The sequence below is a fragment of the Balearica regulorum genome, chromosome 1, assembly GCF_011004875.1.
Source record: "Balearica regulorum gibbericeps isolate bBalReg1 chromosome 1, bBalReg1.pri, whole genome shotgun sequence".
Lineage (NCBI taxonomy): Eukaryota > Metazoa > Chordata > Aves > Gruiformes > Gruidae > Balearica > Balearica regulorum.
The window spans coordinates 43,798,155-43,822,499 of NC_046184.1; the positions used below are offsets into that span (position 1 = coordinate 43,798,155).

At 37.7% G+C, this 24,345-nt stretch overlaps 1 protein-coding gene across 7 annotated transcripts in view; it reads left to right on the forward strand.

Moving 5' to 3' along the window:
* SYT1 (synaptotagmin 1) overlaps positions 1–24,345 on the forward strand; it is a 358,139-nt gene that overhangs the window by 67,756 nt on the left and 266,038 nt on the right. For 3 of the 7 annotated variants that reach the window (XM_075747487.1, XM_075747516.1, XM_075747534.1), the window contains exon 2: positions 13,473–13,582. The exons of the other annotated variants lie outside the window; for them this stretch is intronic. The gene's annotated coding sequence lies outside the window, so the exon portion shown is untranslated. The remainder of the gene's footprint in view (positions 1–13,472; positions 13,583–24,345) is intronic. 7 annotated transcript variants of the gene reach the window in all.

The window sequence follows — 24,345 nt, forward strand, 5'->3', positions numbered from 1 at the left end:
ATGGATCTTAAGTTATAAATTCTTATTTTCATATATTAGAATAGCCATAACAGAAGGGGTCAATGTTTTCAAATGGATACATTTAAAAATAATCTCTACACGAACATGACATTGTCACAAGTTAATATGTCACTGCTACACTGTTTTGTTTGTTTGTTTTTCTACCGCCTTGATAATTATTGTGGTGAGATGATCTGCTTATTTACTGGCAATTCTGTAGGATCATACCAGTAATTCACCTGAAATGACTGTCTTACAGGGTCTTACTGCAGAGGTTGTTTGAATGCTGATGTAGGTCATAATTAATCAATAGTGATTGTGCAAAACATAAAGCATTTATATGATGTTCATAACTGACACCTAAATTCTTCACAAGAGACAGTCTGAAATAGTAGTAAAACTTGGCCTCGCATCTCTTTGTTCTAGGCTCGTCCCATTTGATGTGCGAGCGTGCATGCCTTAAAGTAGCCTCCGAGGTGAGTTGTTCAGATGTGTCATTTGAACTGATTATAGTTTTGCATGCTCCTATGGTATATCAAAGAACAGAATACCAAAAGCAATTCTAAGTAGCGTACAGCAAAAATTGAAATACTATTCTTTCCTGATAATCTTCTCGAAGATTAGAATTTTAATGTACCAATAAATATTATTTCTTGAAATACTATTTTGAGGAGTTAATAAAGAATAAGGAGTTAATAAAGCTGTATGTGCTTATTGAAAGACTCCTGGTTTGCTTCCTTTCCATATATAAAATACAGTCTTTTTCTTAACCTTCTCCCAATGTTAAGAATGAGTGCATTTTTTTTCTCAGCTGTTTTTTACGTTTTGTCTTTACCCTTGCATTTGGATGAGTTTATAGCTTACATTCTCTGTTCTACGATTCTTACTGAACTGTCTCTGCTGGGTAGGAATTATAGTAGATTTTCCAACAGAAGTGGGACTTCTACTTAAATGTGGCAATTTCTGAAAGTAACCAGGTACTGTGTCCTGACTTTTAACTGCCAATATGTCAGTAGCATGTTTAAACTCTTTGGCTTATTGCTGAAATGGTTTTCTTTCTTTTGACCGCATATTTGCACAATTTCAAGGACGCTGAGACTCTGATCTTAACTGAACCGTGGGATTTAGCTGAAAAAAGAATGAGTATCAGTTACCGGGGGAAAATGTGGCAGAGGAGGATCTGTGATCCCATAAATACACATAAGATGAAGTAACCAATTCCCTCCTCGCTCTCTTCTTCATCCCAAAACTCAACCCACCAGCAATTAGAGGAACAGTTAAAAAAGATTCATTTAGGTCTTTGATTCCTTAAATGAACATGTGAAACCAGGTGGTTAGCAAAGTTCATTAGTGTCATTTTGTGTCAGCAATGACATAAATCTACAATACTGTGACTACAAAAAATGATCATCTATACGGTTCATTTGTAGCTCTTTTAATTCAGAGTGAGCCAAAACCTGAAATCACATGAAGATGGGGGAAAAACTTGATATATCGTAAACATTATATAGTAATATATTGTGTAAAGGTAGTTTTCTAAAACTGTATGTGCCAGGAAGAGTAACCTTGCAATTACAGAACCTGGTGATGAAGCTGATTCTGTTACCTAAGATGTTATTTTTGTTAAAAGATAGAGCTAATAGCTTTTTTTATACCCTGCTTTTAAGATTTGCTGTATTGCTTTGAATGTTACATTTTGATGGTTGCCTTTTGGAAAAAGAAATTTCTGATTGATGCTTTTAAGGGTATTGTTAAGAAATACTTGGAGGTGACCACAGCTAAAGGGAAACATATAGTAGGTTTTACTGAAGTGACTAAGCATAATAGGTGCCTGACTCCCATGAAAGTCCATGGAAATAAGGTCCTTATTCATTTAGATGCTTTTATAAACTCCATTAGGTGCTTTTGTGCATCTTTGGGCATCTGAATACCTCATCCACTGGTCTAAACAAAGAAGTGCGTGCACTGGCAACATTTACAGTGATGGAAGTCGGATATGCTTTGACTCGAATCAATGGGCTATGTTCATTTATGCCTCTGTCTGAAGATATTCTAGCTGTAATCTGTTTGGTTGCCAGCTGACGGGTAAAAAAAAAAACCCTCAACTGAAAAATTACATTTCAAGAGGACTAATAAATGTATTTTGAAGATGGGGAGACAAAAAGTAAAATTACTTCCATATGACACAAAGCTATTAGAGGTCTGATAAATCTGGATTAGTTTCAGCTATAACAATGGCTGATATTAAAGCCTTGGCCAAAAAATAGGTAATTGGAATCACACAATACAGAGCTCTTCAGTTTGGCATCAATTTCATAATACAATAAAACTTATCATTTGTAAGCTTGTCTGGTTTTCAGAAAAAGGCTGAGAACAATTTGATCTGTCCTGGTACATCAGACAATACGGTGCAGGTGGTTTAAAAACAAAACAGTTAATCAAGCAAAATTTTACTTAAACTACCTGATGATTCATCATCCAGTCTATGCACACTGTCAATTGTGCCTTTCTGAGCAATTATTTATGGAATATTTAAATAGCCTGGACAGCATGTGCAACTGCTGGGAACGCTATTTTATTATGAATTACTTCTTCAATTTGTTTCCGTTCAATATAGGCTGACAACATTGGAGTGAGTCAACCTTCTGTTTTCCTGAATGTAATGCAATATACCATTTATACTGGAAGTTAAGTTTTGCCTCCAGTATTACTTTGGCCATGTTATAATATTCCTGATGTAAACTTTGAAATGGTGTGAAAGTCAGAATTATTAATCATCTTTCCACTTCTTTTTACATACATATTATCAGAAACTCTAGAAGTTGTGTTTATGTCAGTAAGGACCACTATTAAGCTCTTACCTGCATGACTCCCATTCAAGTACAAGATTGCTTGGAAACACCAACAGAGAATATGACAGAATAGTTCCTTAGTGGGCTGGGTGTTACTTGGATTTTTTTAGAGAAATTGAAGAAATACGTAGAGTAGAAGAAAGCTGAGAGATGTCAAATACACCAAGAATGAGATTGTCAAAAACTTGACAAGCTTTGACAGGCTCTAAATTAAGGGGAAGAAATTGCAGAAAGTAGAAAGACAAAAAAAAAAAAAAAGCAGGGAGAAGGGTGATGTTACAATTATGGAAGTTATGGACACGAGGTCTTTATAGAGTTTGAGACATACCACCTGGAAGAGAGACAGTTAAGTAATTTTTCTCGTGCTGGAATTTGGAGAGTGAAACATCATGGGGATGGAAGTGAGACTGGTGGCCGCAGCGGTGACATCTAGTTTGAGCACCATGACCTCAATAGCTACATCTAACTGTATGACTAGTGCTTTCAAGGATCCTGGTTGCTTGTTCGTCGGTGTGCCTGGAAACCAGGGTGGAAATGATAGGAGAAAGAAAATGGGGAGAGACCGTTGTGTGCAGTTGGATCTCATCCTGGCAAACCGGGACACAAACTGTGATGTGTATCTGTATGGGGTCTGGCTGGGATGGAACTCACTCTCTTCATTGCAGCTCATATGGTGCTGATTTAGATTAGCGACTAAAACAGTGATAACACACCAGTGTTTTAGCTGTTGCTGAACAGTGCTTGCACAGCGTCAAGGCCTTCTGTTACTCTGCCCCCAGCAAGTAGGCTGGGGATGGGGAAGAGGCTGGGAAGGGACACAGCCAGGAGAGCTGACCCAAATGGTCCAAAGGCATATTCTGTACCTGATAATGTCATGCTCAGGAATAAAAACTGGGGGGTAGTCTTTCCAGAGCGGTTGTCGCTTGGAGGCTGCGTGAGCATTGGGCTTCTGGTGGAAGGTAGAGAGTAATCGCCTTTGCTCATTTGTGTATTCTTTCTCCCTTGTTTTTTGCTTCACTTGTTAAATTGCCTTTATCTTGACCAACGAGTGCTTCAAATTCTCTCCTTCATGCGGTGAAGTGGAGTGAGTCAGTGGCTGGTGAGTGCTTCCTTTCTGGCCAGGTTCAGCCCACCACAATATCTGAAACTTGAGAGTCCTTCTGAATCCCACTGTTTAGAGATAGCCAAAAAGCTGCCAACTGGAAATGAAGTGTTAGTGTGGGTTTATCTGTAGTTAAAATAAAAATATTTGATTGAAAATTTGAAAACAAAACAAAAAAAGTGTAATATTGATGCAAACGTAGTCTGATAAACAGATTATGTCAATGGCCATTTGGGGTTTTTTTGAAGTTTTTGAGGCACTGTGTAATTACCTTTCTGATATGATCTGTATCACTCAATATTCTGTTGGAGGTTCTCAGAAAACACTTGAGTTTATGGCACAAGTTACTTCACACCTTTTAAGCCTAATCACATAATATTGACAAAACTCAGGAAATCCTTAGAAAACTAGACTTTTCACATGTTTTTAATGGATTTTTTTGGGAGGGTATTTTTGAAGTAATTGCTTGAAGGCTTATGGAGCCATTGGTCAGGACATTTTGCTCATCACATGGGGGCTATTTCAATGAGTATGAACTTACTTTCAGCACTAAAGTCCTCAAGCGAGAGTAAATTTGTATCTGGTTATTTACTTCACTTTCACTTTTTTGAGTCTTGAGAGAAACAAAAGTATCTACAAATAAAGTCACGTCTTTCAGAATGTCTAGTCTTAACTAGAAACTTTAGTGAAAAGTAAAAGAGTATAAAACTGCATTTCACCTATACCCACGCAGAGACAATATGGACTAGTTTCCTCTCCTATTAGGCTTTTTATAGGCATTTCCTTACAGTTAAGAAAGTAGTACTTCAAAGACAAATGAAAAATGGTATCTTTACCACATCCTGGCTTGTCTGGAATTATGAACATTATAATACATTAATGTTCATTAATTTATATGCATATAATACATGTGAAAGTTAAAAATAAAAGATGCAGATTGAAAAAATACGCTGGCCTTAGACTCTTTCCTCTGCCAGTGTGGAATTAACCGTGCTGTGTATTTGGTTGAACTCATTTAAAAATCACATGTGTGTTGTAATATACGTCATTCCTGCTGAAAACCTGGATTCACTTTTTGAGTTGGCTGTGATGTTCCTATGTTTTTCTGTTTCCAAATAAATGCAACTGTAAAAACTCGTTAAGTTGCCATTGGGCAATAGGAACTTGAAGCTTAAAATGCAAAGCTCTCCCGTTCTCAAACAACTCTTTGTTGTAACTTACCGTGATATAACTGCTTTGTGTGTTCACGTATTCATTGCTTGAGTTTAGAGTTTTAGTGCATATTCTGACAAGGAAGCTTCCTGGATAGTGGATGAAAAAGAAGTGGTGATGAACTTTTCATTCATTCTAAATGCGAACACCAATTTTCAAGGGAGCTAATTAAAATCTTTATCTGATCCCTAGCTGTGAGAGAGCTCTGCCTGGATGCACGTGATTAGTTCATGCCTTTTGAGATTTCTAATTTGATTGTATTTTTTTTCTCTGGTGTTATGGATACAGCATTTTTTTATGTGCATAAGTTTTTGACAGAGGAAACAGCAACATTCCCTTTAAATATTGCAGTTGGGAAACAATGCTTTGCAAGTGGATTTTTTTTTTTTTCCTTTGTGTATTCGAGAAGAATGGTAACTCAACTCGTTAAAGCTGTTTGTAGGGGAAAATGCTTCCTTCCAACCTAACTGGCTAACAAACTATTGTTTTGAAGACAGTCCAACCTGAGCTAATGGACAGGATCTCGATAAACTGTGAGCTCCTATTGCCAAAGCTTTGTGAAGATTGTTTTGTGATCTTAAAAAGGAGATGCTGAGTTTTCTAGGTACAGAGTGGCACATTGTACATCAGCTGGATGTCGACAAAGAACATTAAACTCTTAATTTGGCATTACAGTTTGTCAGCTGGTCACATCAGTTGACTTTAATAATTGCTAATTGAGCAAATGCACAGATCTGGAAGACAGAACCTCAAAAACTTACTCTGTCAGCTTGTTAGTTTTAGGTGTTTGGGTTATTTTCACTTGTAGCATGAAAAAAAATGCTTAGTTTCCTTTTGCAGTGAGTTCTATACCTACAGATTGATCTTGTGTTTGATGTCTTTCATAAATTGAAGGTCATACTCATAGTTTAAGCTTGAAATTGTTCCTTAGTAGCAAGTAAATGAGTTGATCAGTATGGAATTGGGTTGGTAAGAGAGGTCAGAATGAGAGTTTGAGGCTAGAGCTTGCCACAATATAAGGAAATCATATAAAATTGATGTGTTCACTCTGTAGTGAACTATTGATTCTTACTTTTTGTTGCATGCTTCAGCATTCATGTGGAGGAAAAAAGTTTATAGCAAAGCAAGATGTCTGTCACAGTCTGCTTTTGCTATAGTAGAAAAATTAATGATCTGAGATGTAGCTAAAGCAAAAGAATGTTAGTAATATCTTTACATAAATGAAGTGGAAGAAGGAGGGTAATAGTTATATAGAATTGTTCAAGGCAACCAATAAGATTGGGAAGTACTTGAAATACTTTTTTTGGCTTCTGTCAGTTAAGTGACAAGAGCAAGAGTGATACTTTTGCCAGTGCAAACCAAAGTGTGCATCTGCATGTATTTATTGCCTGCTGCTTTCGTTTAGGAAGAAGAGAAAGGGACTTGAATTTACTTCCTTAAATGTGTATAACTAATATGAACAAAAATTTCAGTTCAAATTCTCCCGGGGAAAAATATCCCCAAATAGAAAGTTAAAAAAAAAAAAAAAAATCCTACTCATATCCTGCAAAGAGACTAGAAAACACATAATGAGCTTGAATATGACCTCATGTGAGGACAGCCACATTCTCTTGAAGGGTGACAATTCAAAGATGTTGGCCATATGTCACCAAGGTCAGTTTTTTACGAATATCTAGCTATGTGCTACCATATGGATACCTAAAACAACATGCAGGGGAAGAACAAATTTGCCTACATTGCAATTAGCAGATGAGACGGTTATAAGTCTTTGTGTTCACACGACTCTGCACTGCAGTCACAATATGTTCTGCACTGGCTTTACCAGGTAAGATGAAGTGGAGTTCTTCATAGTTTTTAGACCATCCTGTTGGATTCTGTGTTTACACTTTCCTGCCTTAGACAAGCATATGCCACATAAGGATATAAAATTGATGATATTATTGTTGTTGTTGTTGTTATTACCTTTTCCCTACACTATTCTGAGTAACAGGAAAGGTGGGCATGTTGAAATGATCTTGCAGATTTTAAACCCAAAGTACTAACTGTTAGGAAGGTTCGGATACATTTCACTTGTAGTATAGTGTGAAACTTTCTCATACGTGTTTTTTGAATCATGTATTTTTCTAGATGACTAAGTACTTGTACTCTAGGTGCAGTTGCACTACTGCTAATGGAATTACTATCATGGATATACCAAGTTTAAGCCATACAAATTTGTTCAGTAGAAATGGACTCACATGCAATACTGAGGATCAGTGGGTGATGCAGATGCGTCATGCACTGTTTTTCACTAATTCCTGGAATACGAAAGCATCTATTTCCTTGCCTTTGCTTATGCAAAATTATAGGTCAAATTCAGAGCATCTCTTGTTAGAACAGAATTCCCAAGAATTCAGACCAAGGATTCTTATAGCCTGGGACTTATACAGTCCAGCATCCTGTCTCCAACAAGCCATAACAGATTTCCAGAGAAGAGAAGAATAGGGTGAGAATATATCACACGTTTCTTAAATTCGCAGCCTCCACCTGTTTTCAGCTCAAGTGATTTCCTGGACCTGGTGTGGTTTGTCTAACTGTCAGTGAATCGTTCCTCCAAGTACTTGTTCAGTTTTGTAGAATCATAGAATGGTTCAGGTTGGAAGGGACCTCAAAGATCATCTAGTTTCACGCCCCCTGCCATGGGCAGGGACACCCTCCACTAGACCACGTTGCCCAAAGCCCCATCCAACCTGGCCTTGAACACTTCCAGGGATGGGGCATCCACACCTTCTCTGGGCAACCTGTTCCAGTGCCTCACCACCCTCACAGTGAAGAATTTCTTCCTAATATCCAAGCTAAATCTACCCTCTTTCAGCTTGAAGCCATTACCCCTTGTCCTGTCACTATACTCCCTGATAAACAGTCCCTCTCCATCTTTCCTGTAGGCCCCCTTTAAATACTGGAAGGAAATGCTACTTTTCCTATGTAACTTTTAAAAATTTTCTTGTACCCCCTAATATGTTTCTGAGAGTTTCATTGATCTTCCACCTATTGGATAAAGAGTAACCTTCTTTGGTTTGTTTTGCGCTTTGCTCTTACCAGCTTCCTTTATGGCTGACCGTTTTCCTATATACAAGAATATACCGAATTCTAAAATGACATCAAAGTACAGTTTGAGCCCTCTGTTTTGATATGAATTATTGCAGAAGATCACAGAAAGTCAGCTTTACAAGTGAATTTATTTACAAACAGCCTTATAGAAGGAGAATATAATGTCTACAGCAGTGACAAGATAGAAATTGTCAGTTGATACTTTTCCTCACAAAACTCTGTTGTGTATGTGATCTGTATGGACATTGTATGATATCCCTTACCCAGATTGGTAGAGAAGGTTACCAGGATGCTTGGAGACCCCGTTTGAACAGCAGCAAAATGCACTGAGATCATAAAGCCCATGTTTTTATTAGTACTGTGATAGGTACAAATATTTAACCTAAGTTACGTTAGGAAGCTACAAGGATAGTAATAGAAGCTGGCTTTTGCTGATAGTTTGCATAGCAGCCAGAATTTAAAATGGAAGGTCAGAGTGAGACCTGATACACGTAACATGGGCTGGAATGATGTCTGTGTGTTGCAGTTCTCATTTAAGGTCATTTATCATGTAGCACAAACACTAACATCTCTTGAGTTGAAGCTTAAAAATTGTGCTGCAGTGTAATTAAGAATCATTTGCAGTAAAATAAAGAGATCATCCAAATCTCTACATATGTCACCTAATAAATTTAGGTCAAGACGGACTGAAAAATCTTGCTTTGTCTACAGATGCCAGGTTTTTAGAGACTCCTGTGGTTGTTGCAGAGTGGAGATAACTTTAATATGCTTCTGAGTGAAAGAAATATTTTTTTCGTTAGTACAGGAGATAAAAGTACAGTTAGAAGTCAGTGAAAATATAAAGAAATATCATTACTGTCTTCCAGAATTAGAAGGTTTTGGGTTTTGTGGGTTTTGGTTCTTTGTTTTTGCTGAATAGTGATGCTCCATGAAATTAGTTAGTATCTTTCTATGATTCTAAAAATTCTGAACTTTAAACAAGGGAAACCAGTGCACACAATGTAGAGATACATTTTGAAAATTAGCTGAAGAGATTAAATAATTTCTGGATCTTGAACCTCTACAGTTTGTGTTGGTAATAAAAATATTCTGCACTACTAAATTGCACTGTGCACACTAAATAATAGGAGTCTGTAATAGTCAAAGATGTGGTAGGCAGGCTACAGCTGTAGCATTAGCATCAACAGTGGAATAGACTATTATATTTAGCAACAGGTGCAGATAAATTAGTTAAATAGTTTTCTGAACATTAGTTAAAATTACTTTGTTGACAGGATGTCTTTATATTGTGATCACAGGTAGTGTTTCTGCTTCTTTCAAAAACATCGAATAAGTTTTCTAGTGAAAAAGAAAAAATCTCAGCTGTCAGAAAATAAGAATCCAAAGGCATTTTAGCCTAATCATTTCTGGTAGAGGAAGGCAACAGGATGACATTGTAGAGTTGCTCTGATTGATACTTTTTCTTTCTGAATCTGCTTGTTCTTTATAACATAACTGGGGGCAATCCCATAAGTTTGCAGATGTGAATAGCCAGTGCCAGTGGGTGTTGCATGCAGAGCAGAGTTATACCTTCAGCCAAGAAATACCTCTTGAGGAGAAGCTGCCTGGTAACCCTCATTTTACCTCAAATTGTAGAAATGAACAGTTAATCTTTTCTGTGGATAGATTTTTTTTTTTCCCCAGAAAGCAATGAGAGCAAACTGATTTTATCTTCATGTTCCTGTGTTTCTGGTAGCATCCTTCATAAGTTGGTTGACCTTTCTTGATAAGAAAGCCTTTTCCTATCATCTTTTAATACCTGCTACCTTCCTTCTCTGTTTTCCCCCAAATGTTCATACTCCTGGGGAGGTCTCTGAGAACCAGACTCTTGGTGGGGAAGGCTAGTTCGTTAAAAATATACCACTAGCTTAAGTATCTTTTTATGCAATTAAAAAAGCAAGACACAAAATGCAAAAGGAAACTCCCCCCTCCATTTTGTTTGCATTTTGCATCCCTATGGAAAAACACACAAAGGTTTTCCACAGAGACTATTAGTATTCTGGCAAGCTCTCACTTGCGATCCGTAGAACCATCAAAGCGCTGACAGATGCAGTGTTATATAGAAATGCAAAGATTATATTTGTGTTTCTGCATGTATCCTGCAAAAACCCCAAACATTCAGATCTCTCCTTGCTATTCTATTCCAGCATGCTCAAACCATCTGCTTGGTTTTCCTGCTGCATTTGGTCTCATTAGTCATGTTCACATATATTTCAGGCTGCTTAATTTCATTACGCAAAGTATTATGCACTGTTCATCCAGTAAGTGAGAGTGGTTCGTTTGGCTCCCCAAGGGACTTGTAAAAAGAAGTTTTAAATCTCTAAGAAAACCTGAAAATTCTTGTTGAAACATAGATCACGTTTCACTGTTACCTTTATTAACATACCAAAACTTACCTTATTGATTGAGTTATCCGTCTTTTCCTGACTCCCAAAGGCTAACTGCTGTCTCCTTAGAAATATTTGCTTCTAACTAGGATTTTTTAACACAATTAAGATCTCGACACAAAGCTAAGTGTGATATTGGAAAGTTTCCTTTTTGGTGGAATTAATTTTACAGCCTTGTAGTGAAGTTGCCTATTCTGAACAGAACGTGCTTGTGGCTATCCCTGTGAATATCCAGTAGAATTAGCAAAATCATAAGCCTTTTAAACATCATCAGAATTCGCAGAGAAAAGAGAGATCTGTTAATGCCAAAGATGTAAAATCTCCATTTGTGGTCATTGCTGAGTGCACTCAAGCTTCTCTAAACTCCTAAGGCTGACTATGATAAACTTGAAGCATTCCCATGGTGTGAATCGATATACTTGTGTTGCAAGATGGAAAAGACAGAAAAAGAGTTTCCGTGATGGCTTTTGATAGCTCCTCTGTATGATGAGAAGGAACCAGCCTCAGCAGTGAGAGCTGGGACAGTGTTGGGAGCCAGTGGGCCGAAGAGTACCAGTATGGGAGGAGAACGCTCGGCGTTGGGCTGAGAACAGAGCGACCGAGGCTTGGTGGGCAGAGGCAATGGATTAATAGTCAACCTGGAGAATGGGAAGGGACATAAGAACTGGACAGGGAGTGGGAAACTGGGAGTGACCAGACAAAAAAGAATGAGAACTGGCAGGGAGCTCTAGGGAAGACAGATTTAATAAGGAATTGGATACCCGGACAGCAGAGGTAGAGCTGCCGACATACTGTCATTAGCATCAGCCAGTAATCCTAGCTGGAGAGAACTGAGAGTGCTTGAGAAATGAGCCGGGAAGGTAGGAAAATGGAATTCGATAGGAACTGTGCTTGGGTATATAGGAACATGCAGTATATACTATGTGCTCTAAATTAAAAAAAAAAAGGGGGGGGGGAAATTACACCCATTATTGGGTATATAAAACAAGTGGATTTTTTTATCTTGAAAAAATTTCACCATGCATGAAAATCATCATTTTAAGAATGTACTCTATGTGGTGTATAAATTGTAGAACATTCACAGAATACGAGATGTGGACCCTTTAAATTCCTTAAAAAAACCCAGCCAAGGCACTGGATAAGCATGGCTCCCCCCAAAAAATATGTGATTTAGAGACTGTCATAACGCGTCAGAAAGAGGCTGAATTAAACTTTGAGTGCTTGACATTGCAACGATGTTCTTTTATTAATGTTGTGGTTTGCACCTAATGAGTTTAATTTTACTTTGTTGTTTTGACAAAGAAATATATTCTATTCAGACAGCCACAAGGTACAAAATAATTGTCGACTGTGAAAGCCGGAACATTTTTAACCAGCTTTTCCTGGTGTTTATTTCATTAAAACCCTAGGTCCTGGAGTCATTCAAAGGATTTAGCCTTTCTTTTCTTTTCAGATGGAAAAGGGACATTGTGTGGTGGTGTAAATTCTTGTTGCTCCATGACTTTGGTGACTGTAAATTGAATGCAATGCACCTTCTGGATATGGGCTTTATTTCCTAAAAAATTAGAAAGCAAATTAAAGGTATCCGCATTTATAGAAAATTCCATTGTTTTTACTGTTGTGGTTAACAATATTGATTTCTTAGTACTGAAGTAGTGAAAAATGACAGCTTCCAAACTTTTCAAAATAATGAACTTTAGAATTATGCAGTGCTTTTGTTGCTTAAAAAAAAGTATCTTTTATTTGTAAAAATTTTTGCTGTTTTAACTATTACCAAGACCAGCAAGATGAAATGATGGTATTTCATACTAAGGAAAATAATCAAAAGTGCTACATGTAAGATACAGGGACTGAGGACAGCTTTTACAGTATACGATTAAGGTATTGGGCAAGGATTCAAGACATTTAAGGATGAGAAGGTTCCTTAAACCAGAGTCATTGTGTGACATTCAGCATATTATTTGATTTTGTGTACCTCAGCTTCCATCTGTAGGACAAATATGTTGATAGAGCTTTAGTCCTATCCTTTGCGTGTCTCAGAGATTTGATTTATGAAAATCTTAAAGATCTCTAACAGTCTTGTTCAAACAACTTCCAGCGCAGTAAGCATTCAGTCTTCACTGCAGCTTCTGGTCAGAGCTGTGGGGAAAAAAACGACATGAATTCTCTTAATTTGCCAGAATAGGAGACTCTATAGAAGAAAAATAGAAGAGCTGAGAAGGAAAAAGAAACCCCAAAATAAACCTACAGTATAATCTGAATAGTTCTATGAAATTGTTCAAGTCTAAAGATTGGATCTACTTATGTCATTTTTGCCCCTTAATGCAAACTGTTTTGAAATTTTCTGGTTGTGTATAGAGGAAGTTAAACAATGTGCAAGTATAAATCCACATCTTTTTGGTATCAAAAGACTTCACTGAGCATGCTAAGTTAAGGAACGTTGTGGGATACAGCAGTAGGAAAATACGATGTGTGTGAGATCACTACAATTCACCGTACTTGGCTCACTGATGAGATCTATAGAAATATATAATATTGAAGCACACTAAGAAAATAGTCCAAATGAGTCCATGATGAAGAAAACTTGTTCATGTATTTTTTTTCTGTGTATCTTAACAATCTGATTAACTCTCATGATAATCAACTTCTGCCAATCAGCAGCTGAGGGGCACTGAACAAGCCAAGTATAATTAAAGGAGTTTTTAAGCAGCAGTTGTTTCTGAACAAAGATGGAAAATACAGCTGCATAGGTACAGGCAAGTGTTTACATGGAATGCCTTTCTTTTAAAGGGAGAAAAGGGATTTTTTCTGAGCTCTGAAGAGACTAGAAACTGACTGATAAAGCCTTCATTCAAGATTTCCCTGTGAAAAGAAAACTGCATTGATGCCAATCATATAAGGTATTTTAAACAAACATGGATTCTGTTGCCTTCCATACCCTGTTAAATGCTTTAATGCATGGTGCTTTCCAGGAAATAAAATGAAGGTAGTAAATAATTTAAAGAAATATCTTTACCTGATACGAAGTCTATTAGATAGTGAACGTATCATTTCGTGGTAATACGTCATATTTTGTGCTGACATTAAAGATGAAAAAAAACCAGTTTAAATACATTTGTTGACTGTTCAGATAGTGGTTGTATTCCTTGCCTTCTTTCACCATCAACTTGCATTTTATCAAATCCCAAGCTGTCATGGTTCATTATCCATAGATGATCTTGAGCAGCCTTGCATCAAAAAAAAATATGCTGTGGCATCTGCCATTGTGCACCACTATACAGATCACTTCTGAGTAAGGTTTGTCTTTGATTTATACAGTCAGTAATGCTTGTTCTTATATTTTTGCATATGAATATCTTAACCAATGAAAGCTGCATATACCATGTTTCTGTGAATTTTCAGGTCGTAGATAGAGCATCTACCGTGCTTTTTATCTAAGGAGTTCCATTTGAGTTAATGCTTGTACAACTTGATCTCCACCAGGCAGTCGCATCGCTTCTGTAGTCATTTTGTAAGCTCCTGTACCAGTGATGTAGACAGCACGTTCAAATTAGCAGCTGCAATTATACTATCAATCTTGCATTCTAGATCCTATATTTTGACTTTTCTGATTTTAGTAGCCAGAAAAGACATTTATGTCATGACAGTATTAATAGAGAGCAATAATGTCCCAATACAATATATTTACTAAGGAAGTCTTTCTTTCCTGAAAGGTAATTACATTGGTAAGAGACTATTATTCTTTTTCAAAAAACAATTAGTAAAAATGCTCAGTGCTCATAGGTATTAATAAATAAAAGTCCTCTTCATTCCTCTAATTTCCATTGCTGTTTAACTATTATTGTGAGGGGAAAATGAACAGAGATTTTTTTTAGGGATATTCTGAAGTAATTTGCTGTTATTTTTTTTTTGGTGATATACCATTTGGAAATTAATTTATTATACTGCTACTGGTACTCCTTCATCTGAAAATATTTGTTTCAACAATCAACAGTGAAAATTTACTACCCATTTTAGGTTTGTTTCAGTACTTCTTGACTTGATAACTATTTGAAATTTATCGAAGAAGCTGTTTTTAGGAAATTGCATAGACATTTTTCTGAATATGTTAAATCTAAATAGCATTTCTTGCTATAGCCTAGATGGGCTGTGTTCACCTAGTAGCTTTGATGTTTTCTCCAGGGATGAGGAGAGTAAGGGAAACAATCTTGTTCTGTTAAGATTCCTTATAATTGCCAGGCTTGATGCAATTTCAGTGAAACATTACGCTAAACTCACTCCTTTTAATAGAGGAAAAGATTTTATGTATAGTTTGACGATATTTATAGGACTTCTGTTTGCATGTCATGGTTCCCATACCAATTAAGTGGTTATACTTGCAAGGGCGTCAAGGGCTTCATTTGGGTTAGAGCTTTTCATGCTTTTTCTGTTTGTGCAGATGTTTCACAGAGAGCTTGGGGAAGTGGAGATCATTTGCAGGTCGAATGAAAAGCAACAACGTATAAAGACAATGAAATGTCAGGGCAATTCTCAATGAAAGTTCACAAAAAAAGTGAAAAGCCACATGAAAATGCAAAGCAATATGTCCTTAAAGTAAATTGTCCCCACAATAAAAAACTCACTTGGAAAGAATGATACTATTCTTTTGTGTTGCAGAGCAGACTGTTGTGAGACTAACTCTCAATGTGTGACTTTAGCAGTGGCTGTCATTCTGCCCAAAGCCTACCTTTTATTTTTGGTAATAAAACACAGTACAGCTCTGTGCTGAATGTGGGAAAAGGGGAGAGCGAGTGAGAGAGAGATTGAAAAAATATTTTATTTTCTAATTCCCCTGCATCTGTTCCTGTTCCACCAAAACTTGCAAATGAATTTTGATTGAAGTAGCAGTGTGTTCATCACAGAGATAAAATTAATTTCCATCTCTGTTCACTATCATGTGTGTCTCAGTTACAGACAGTTTCTTCTGAGAATATGAAATACTGCCTATGAATGTGTCTGGGAGTAAGTCACCAATGTTATAACTCAAACTAATTTAAATGAAGGCAAATGTTTGGGGATCTGAAAGTTGAATTTCCATTTGAACAATAGCTTCAAGGGCTTGCATGCACATTTGACTGTCTCATGCCCTGAGGTGGATTGCTACTAAAGAGATTATCCACATATACCCATGAGCTACAATAAGGTTCACAGGAATGTGAAATAGAATAAAGTTGTCTGTAAGGTAAATATGAAGTGGAAAAGCAAATCAAAGCAAAATGCAGTAAGAACGAATCCAGAGAATTTAAAAAAATCCACACTAGGACTTAAGGATGCAACACCACTTGAGGATCTGATGCGCAAATCTGAACTAGAAAAGCTTCTTAATTGTCACCCAAGTCATAGAATTTGTTTGGTAGGTCTCTCAGTGTTGTTGATGTCTATATAATACATTACAAATTGGGTTAAAGGGGATACTGTAATAAACAGTCAGTAGGAAATATCTTCTGCGACTTTTTGAGTATTAGGAAGTGCTTACTGAAACACAACATTTCAGATGGTTAAGCATTAACAAGGAGTCTTCCTATTTAAAAAAATCCATTAAGTTGGCAAAAATATTCCTTTAAGTGTTTTAGATGCAATTTATCTTTAATACTACTTTCCATTTAGAAATATTTATGGTGTGTTGATTTTGGTGTTATTTTTTGCTTGTATTTGATGATAGTAAGGATGAAAGCAGTTGCTATTACTTCCACTGTAGTTGCTTTGGACATTCTAGAAATGCAGAGTGGTGCTCAGGCCAACACTGAGGGAATCTCCACAGAGCACAGAGGAAGGCTGTACGTAGTACCGGTCCAAAATCAGGAGGCCTCAGACCAACCAGTTGCAATGATCTGACCCCATTTAATTCAAGACACCATGCCAGTTGATAGCAAAACACTCATGAGTTCTTTCTCCTTTTCTTGCCCCAGCAGTATTTTGATTCTAGCCCATTTATGAAAACAAGAAATCCTGGAGTCCTCGTTTGATTCTCATGCTTGTAAAACTCCATTAACCGTGATGGAGCATGTAGGACTACAAATAAAATTCCATTTCAGTCACTGAGCTTAGCTGGTGGAAAAAACTGCTGATTAACTCTAAGATTTATGCTCAGCATACCTCAGTAAAAGAAAATATCTTATAAACTGATGTTAATATCTCCCCACAAGGTAGAGAATGTTACCCATGTGTTCTTTAAATTCTTTGAGAAAAATTATGCTTTCTCAACTTATTCCAGGGTTTGTTTTTTTGGTTTTTTTTTGTCTTTTAAATAATTTTAGTATGTTTCTATAGTTTCTGGTCAGCAAAGTCCTGTCTACTGGGAAGATATTCACATATTATCATGGGACTGTTCAAGAATCAAGGACTAAGGCATTGTTGCAATGAACACCAAAATGATGCCACAGTTTGCCAACTTGTCTCAGAGCAAAGGTTGATAGCCTGTAAACCTGTCTCTGAAAATATAACTTAATTTTTTCTGAACTAACACGTCATTCCTCATTTGAGAGCCAACATTCCACTGATAAATGAAAATCTCTAGGCTGTAGATGGGTACATCTTACCTCTTTTAACCACTTCCATCTTAAAGGCAAACCATTAAGCAACAGTGAAAATTGAATTTTACGTAGATCTGTGGTGCATGCATCCATTAAAAAGAGGGAGAACAATAAATGCCAAAATTACTTTAAATAATTTGTTGAAATTTATTAAACTGTGTATAACATCCTTAGCTGAAAGTAACTTCAACTGTCTTATACTGGTAACATAGGCTGCAATGAGATCTCTGGGTTGTGGCAATTGAGGATGAATCAGACATACGAAAGGCTTTTTTGGGGAAAATAAAATTTCACAAAGTAATATAGTTAAGTGCAGGTCTTACTCTCCCTATAAGAAAGAGAATAAAATTACTGGTGCAAAAAAGGCTTCTTTCTTCCCACAGTGCTGCATTTATTGTGTTACAGTCTAAACCAGCAGCAAATTATACATTAAGCTGTTTAAACAAAATGAGAACAATCAAACAGTCGACTCACTGAGCCAGAGGTGGTACTTGGAGTCCTTGCTGTTTCTCCCAGTCAATCTCAGCATCAGTGATGGTCAGAAAATAGATGCTCATTCTCCTGCATATGTTTCTGTGGCAGGGGGGACATGACTTTCCTTTTTGGCAGGCAGAAAAGAAACTTGGAAAAACTTAGATCTATGAACAAAATACACACCTGCAAGCACACACCATACCTGGGATGAGTATTGTGGTTTTTAACTGGTTGGATAAAAGACCCGCCAGATTACTACAGGATGAAGGCCAGAAGCTGCCAAATTTAAAACAGTTTCAAATTTAAATGGCAGTGAGAATTGTAGTGGTAGGTTCTTGCAATATTTTAGAGGGAAGAAAGAAAACACATGTAGGGCAAGACAGATGGGTAAGTTGGTAGGACATTCGTGGAGCAAATTATGTTCCAGATAACTGCTGCAAGAGGTCACACACTTTTTTTTTAAATAATGGATGCTGTCGCTTGTCAGGAAGAGGATACAAGGTTAGGTAGGCCATAAATTTAGTTTGGTTTAGAAAGTACTCTGATCCTGTCACAGGTTTGGTCAAGTAATATAGATTAAATTTCATGACAAATTGGCTCGCAAAAACCCAACAGGGTATTTCTTGCCATCTTTACATCTGAATAAATCAGGATGGACATTTTAAGAAACTCCAGTGTAAAGGTAGGGGAAGAGCTGTGATCCAAGTCTAATCTGAGGTACCTTCAAATCATGAGCCTGAAACAGTTCACGGGTGCAGTTTCATGATAGCCTAAAGCCACATTTTTGCTGGACATGATGATCTTGTGGTTTTTTGTTCCAGCACTAAAGAGTAGTTTTCAGTCACATCAGCCTTATTGCTGCTACACAGGAATACTGCAGTGATGTGCACGTGAGAAGTGGGGCAGGATCTCTCTCTTTTGGCAGCAGCAAAGCCGTAAATCAGTTTAAGCAGCTTCTGAAACCACTCCAGAACTTTGAGCCTCCACAGGGGCAGTAGGTGGTGACACCACCATTTACTTTCTATGTAGCAAATACTACTCCCTTCACTAATGGCAAGTGTGCTTAGCATTGTAATAAAGAAGGAACTTCAGTCACTTTCTATAATCGGACTACCCAAGTTTGTATAAATCAGTTTCCAAATTTGATCCCCAAGTGTGGTGGATTGACCTTGGCTGGCTGCCAGGCCCTCACCCAGCTGCGCTCTCACTTCTTAGCAGGACAAGGGGAGAAAATAAGATGGAAAAGCTAGTGGGTCGTGATAAAGACAGGGAGATTGCTTACCAGTTAATGTGATGGGCAAAAAGGACTCAACTTGGGGAAGATTGCCAATTGAAATAGATTTGGATGGTGAACGCCTTCTTCCCTTGTTCCCAGGCTCAACTTCACTTCTTCATTCCCAGCTCTTCTGCTTCCCCATACTGAGGAGTGCTGTGGTCCGTTCATAACACTTTGTCTCACACTTTTTCCGTTCTCCAGCATGGGGTCTTCCATGGGCTGTACCTCCTTCAGGGCTCCTCCACCTGCAGCAGCATGAGGTCTTCTGTGGGTTGCAGGGGACAACCTACTGCACGGATCATGGTGTGACAGAATTTTGCTTGTAAGCTTTCATACATGGCATTGAAAAGAAATTAAAATTATTTTCCTTCCTCTAAAATATTTAAAAATATTTGCCTTCCGTGTCACTCTGAATCCAAAATTTTTATGTCTGAGATACATAAAATGTGGAAAAGAGAGAAATGGGTGCCAGAGAACAGGCAAGCTCCAGACCCTGGCAGGCAGGAGGTGGATGGTCCCGTCTGCAGTCTGAGTTAGGCAGATCTGCCGTGCCCGCCTCTACTTTTGGGGCTAAAACCTCTGCTTTTGGGGCTGCCTGTTCTCCAGACCGTTGGTTAGATAAATCCTAAGATAAATTCATCCTCTGCTCTTCTCCTGCTATTTCTTTGGTAAACTGGGTGAATACCAATTCCTGCTTTATTATTTATAACTTCTGTCTCTCAGTGTCAAAAAGGTGGTGGCCCAGCCAGAGTGATACATTGTCCTTTACACTATGACAGACTGGTTGGAACTGTTGGCACAAACAACTGGTTTATTTTGTTCTCACATTAAAAAAATATGCGATATGAAACCCTGCATTTTTTTAATATATGAACTCTTATCTGAGTCTGACAGATCACATCACCATGAGAGGTCCAAAATTTGTGGATCTCTCAAAAATTTAATTATCTGGCACTTTCCAATAGCAGCTTGTCTACTACTGACATGCAGAATTTCCTTTTGTTCAAACATCTTTTGTGTGTATGTCTCCTTGATATTGATAACAGTGGCTCATCATAATGCTTATCTCCTTTTGATTCTGAACATGTAATGAAGAAGGAAAATACAAAGTAATAGCTACATGCATTAGTTAGTTAGGCAGACATCCGTCAAGTCTTTGCATCACACTTGGCTTTTCAGATATCTCAAGAAACAGAGATCATAAAAGCAGCTTTAGTGTGGCAAACATGCCCACAAAACCAAATAAATCATTGTCCAAACAAGAAATGAACCAAGGCATATCTTTCTTGTTCACTTGTGAGTTTCTTTGTTCCCTTTTCCAGACAGTTTTCTGAACAAATTGTCAATTACTAATTGCCATAGTTATCTGTCTTCATAGCTACCATAATTGGACTCTTCAAGGCATGTGAGGCTTGGGTCCATTCCCCAAATTCTCAGGGATGTGATGGGGATAGGAAGTCAATGCAAAGAGGGAAAACAGGTTGTAGTAATCTGTTGTTTACAGGTAAGAGTAGTCACCTGGAAAAAGTGTAGAATTGCAAACATGAAGAACTCTATCTCATCTCTAAAGAAATCTCTCATTAAAGAACTAGGGATATAAATACAAGCAACTGTAGACATAACTCTTGCTTTGTAGTTTCCAGTTTAAATGACTGAAAATACTGGATATTTGTATGTAGAACATGTTTATATACATGACTTTGGTCTGTACTTGTGAATAATGAAATGGGCAATAAGTACATCCTGGTGTCCTTATATGTTCATATTGCAAGTATTTGGGGTAAGATGTAAATATGTCATAGAAAAATAAGAAATTGTGATGGTGTTTCTGTTCCAATATAGGCAGTTTTATTTGTACAATATTTGTTTGCAAAACACAGTATCTTTTTTTTTTAACATACATTTCTTGATTGTACAGCGCTATATGTGCACAATGATCCTGTTACAGGGCTTTGACTTTGTAACTCTTGGTCTGAGCAGCCAGATTCAGTGCTGACTGAAGATTGCATGGAGAAACATGTATTTGTCATTAGCAGGATATCTGATTTGAGGAGAACAACAGTGGCAATCTGCTCTACATTGTGAGAAAACTGAAAGTATTTTTGGCTTTCTGATGGGCTGTCAATAGCCTTTGATAGAAGCAGTAAACAAGTTGAAGCTATGCTGTGTGCCACAGAAGAGTCTGCGCGGTGTGGCCTGCTTCTCAGGAGAAGCAGAGAGAGAAGCCAGGATTTCCTGAGCTTATCATATGATTACTTAACAGCTTGTATGAAAGAAAAAGCAAGGTGGGTACACCTTCAGTGAAAACCACGCCCCTGACGATCAGAGCACAGGTGAGGAAGATGTATACCCACTGATCAGGGATTATGTATTTTCTCTAAGCAGAGGAAGCTCATATTGGATGAGGCTTTGGGCAACCTGGTCTAGTGGCGGGTGTCCCTGCCTGTAGCATGGGGCTTGGAACTAGATGATCTTTTAGGTCCCTTCCAACCCAAACCATTCTATGATTCTATGATTCTATGATAGTGACGCAGATGAGGTCCTGCTTGTGTGGTGGCTTCCAAGCCAGTTATTATGGTATTATCAACAGGGAACCTCCTGACCAAAGTATGCAAGACTGTGCAGCTTGTACTAAAAAAAAAAAAAAAAAAAAGCTCTGAAACAAATAACTATCACTCCTCATATACCCCACACAGTGTCCCAGAGAGGACATGTCATGCACACCGTCAAGTGCCTTTTTTATGTATGCATATCTAAGAGAGGGTGGACAGGAGGATCAGTTACGGCAAGTGTCAGCACAGCTAGCAGGTGGGACAATCAAGGACATCTGGTGTATTGGCTTTTGTAAGTAAGGTTTACAGTCTACTAGAATAGTACTAAAAAAAGTTACAGAGGAAGCAGGTGGAGACAGGAGAGCAAGCTTCCATCTTGTCATGCCATTCTATCTCTGTGTTAGGAACAGATGGCTGCAGTGAAACGGGATTCCTTTCCATTCTGTAACTCTGAATGCCTTTTTTTTAAAAAAAAATTATAGTTTTTGTGGAGAAATTACCCACATAGAGGTAGAGAATGCAGCTCTACTTTTCAGGGACAGAAGAAGAGAGATATGACAGCATATGGACATCCTTAGAATGTGTGATTCATTTTGGCAGGGAAGATGCAAGCTAGCTTTACTGTGTTTTGTGAAAGACAGCTGTTACTACTTTTATTTGACAGCAGAAGTCTAACCTGCATCAGTTAGAATTTCCTTGTACTGCAGCAAATAACGGCAGTTAAATAAGATTGACAAATTGTTTCAGCACAAACTAGTTATATGTGAAGGGTGTTGGCTGCAAAATTTCATTCCACTGCTGCAGAACTATATGTAGTTCAAACACAAGGGTAGGCCTGACATATTTTTAAGCTCAAACTGATTTTGCAAATAAACCATTGTTTACCACACAGTAATGTACAGATTTTCAGAAAATCTTTTCAATCTGTCTACTGCTATGAATTCTGCCGCTTCTTTTTCCACTAGCAAACAAATGGTTATTTCTGTATTAATACGTTCCCCGTATGTCCTGCTGAAAGAGACATAGATTCAGATCATGCTACAAGTGAACAGTGTTTTAAAATGTGCATTTTATTGTCATTTATAAATACCATGGAAGGCAACCAAGGTTGCAAGTCTCTGTCCTCTGTTCTTGTGTGGAGAATGTTATATAATAAATGTGAGAAACATATATTTCATGCATGCAGCTGTACGCGTATAATGTAGGCTCACGCTTATGGCTGCTCAGGCGTGTTTGTTCTTGAGCAGCATGAGGAAGTTGGGTAGATAATGCTAACCTGCCAGTTATTCAGTCAGTTCGGTGTCGGTGAGTCTGCTGCTTCCATTGCAAATCAATACATTCTTCATAAATAGGAAGGACATGAAAGACATTATTTTGAGTTGGGTAATTTTTACATTAACTTATCCATCCTACACTTTTGCATGTCTGTGTAAGACTTCACTTACTATTTTTTACTAGCAACCTGCAATTTGATGACAGCATTAGAAAACCTCTTTTCATGTTGTTTTGTCAACAGTAACACAGGATATGCTATTAATCCAGCTTTTGGAAAAAAAATATATTTGTTGAGATTAAAAAGTTAACAGTGACACGGTAAGAGTGGCACTGTGAATAAACTGGGTTTAATAAAGCGAAAGTTGATTCAAACTCTTTTTTCCATAGAAAATATGAAAATATAAGTGTTCAAGCATACAGGTGAAGCAAGCGTTGAGGCCACATTCCGCCACAGTTGGGTGGTGGCAACAGAACTCAGCAGCCCTTCCTGGCCTTTACTACCATATTTTGAGAGGTACAGGTGCCTGGTGGAGCATCTTCTACATAGCTTGTATCTGGGGTATTCTTTTGAATCTGTAACTTCCCTGATTGGGTATTTCTTGGATTGCAAACTTTTTATAGGGAAGGAGGATGCTTTACTCATATGTAAGTGGTTTACAGTGAAATCCAGAATTTCCTTTCTCTTTTCAAATACAGGTTAGCAGTGGTTGAATTGTGTTTCACATAGGCATCACAGCCAGCCCTTCTGATCTACGCTGAGGTTTACAGACAGGATATGTGTCTACAAATTAGGAGCATAAAAGTTTCCAAAATAAGTTTTCTTAATCAAATTCAAGTGTTGTATACAGATCTTGTGAAAGGATGACACCTTGAAATACACATTGTATCCCACCTGAGAATTGTTGAGCCAACTTTTGCATGTTTGGTTATGTTAATTTTAATGGAACAGTTTTGTGGATTAAGATGCTAGCCAAACACACTAGTCACTGTCAGCAACTAATGAACTCAGTGCTTGGCTAGGACTGGAGATAAATCTGAATCTAGTTAAAATTGCAACATGATGTTCATTAGCTTCAGCAAGGGTAATTTCTGAGATAAAGTGTTGCTATCACCCAACGTGTTAAATAAGCAGTTGGGCTAAGCAGGTGGTGGGCAGAGATCAATGACTTTCCATTAAACAATAGGTAATTTCTCAGTTGGAAATTACTCACATTCCCAAAAAGGGTCGCATACCAAATTTCTTATGCTGGTTTATAGTTGTAAGAAATCTGCTGGTCAAGTATGTGCGCTCTAGAAACATGAAGAGGCAGAAAACCTTACAGACTTTTTGAAGGGTGATCCTATTTATTCTGGTATAACTCAAGGCTTCATTGGGCTTGCTGCTGCATGTACATAAGGTCTCAGCTTTACAGTGAAGTTTACCACTAAATCATTCGTGGTGATGAATGTTTCCCCAGTACTACAGCGAAGCTGTACTGCTCTAAAATGCCACCCTTACGTGTGTTATTAAGTCT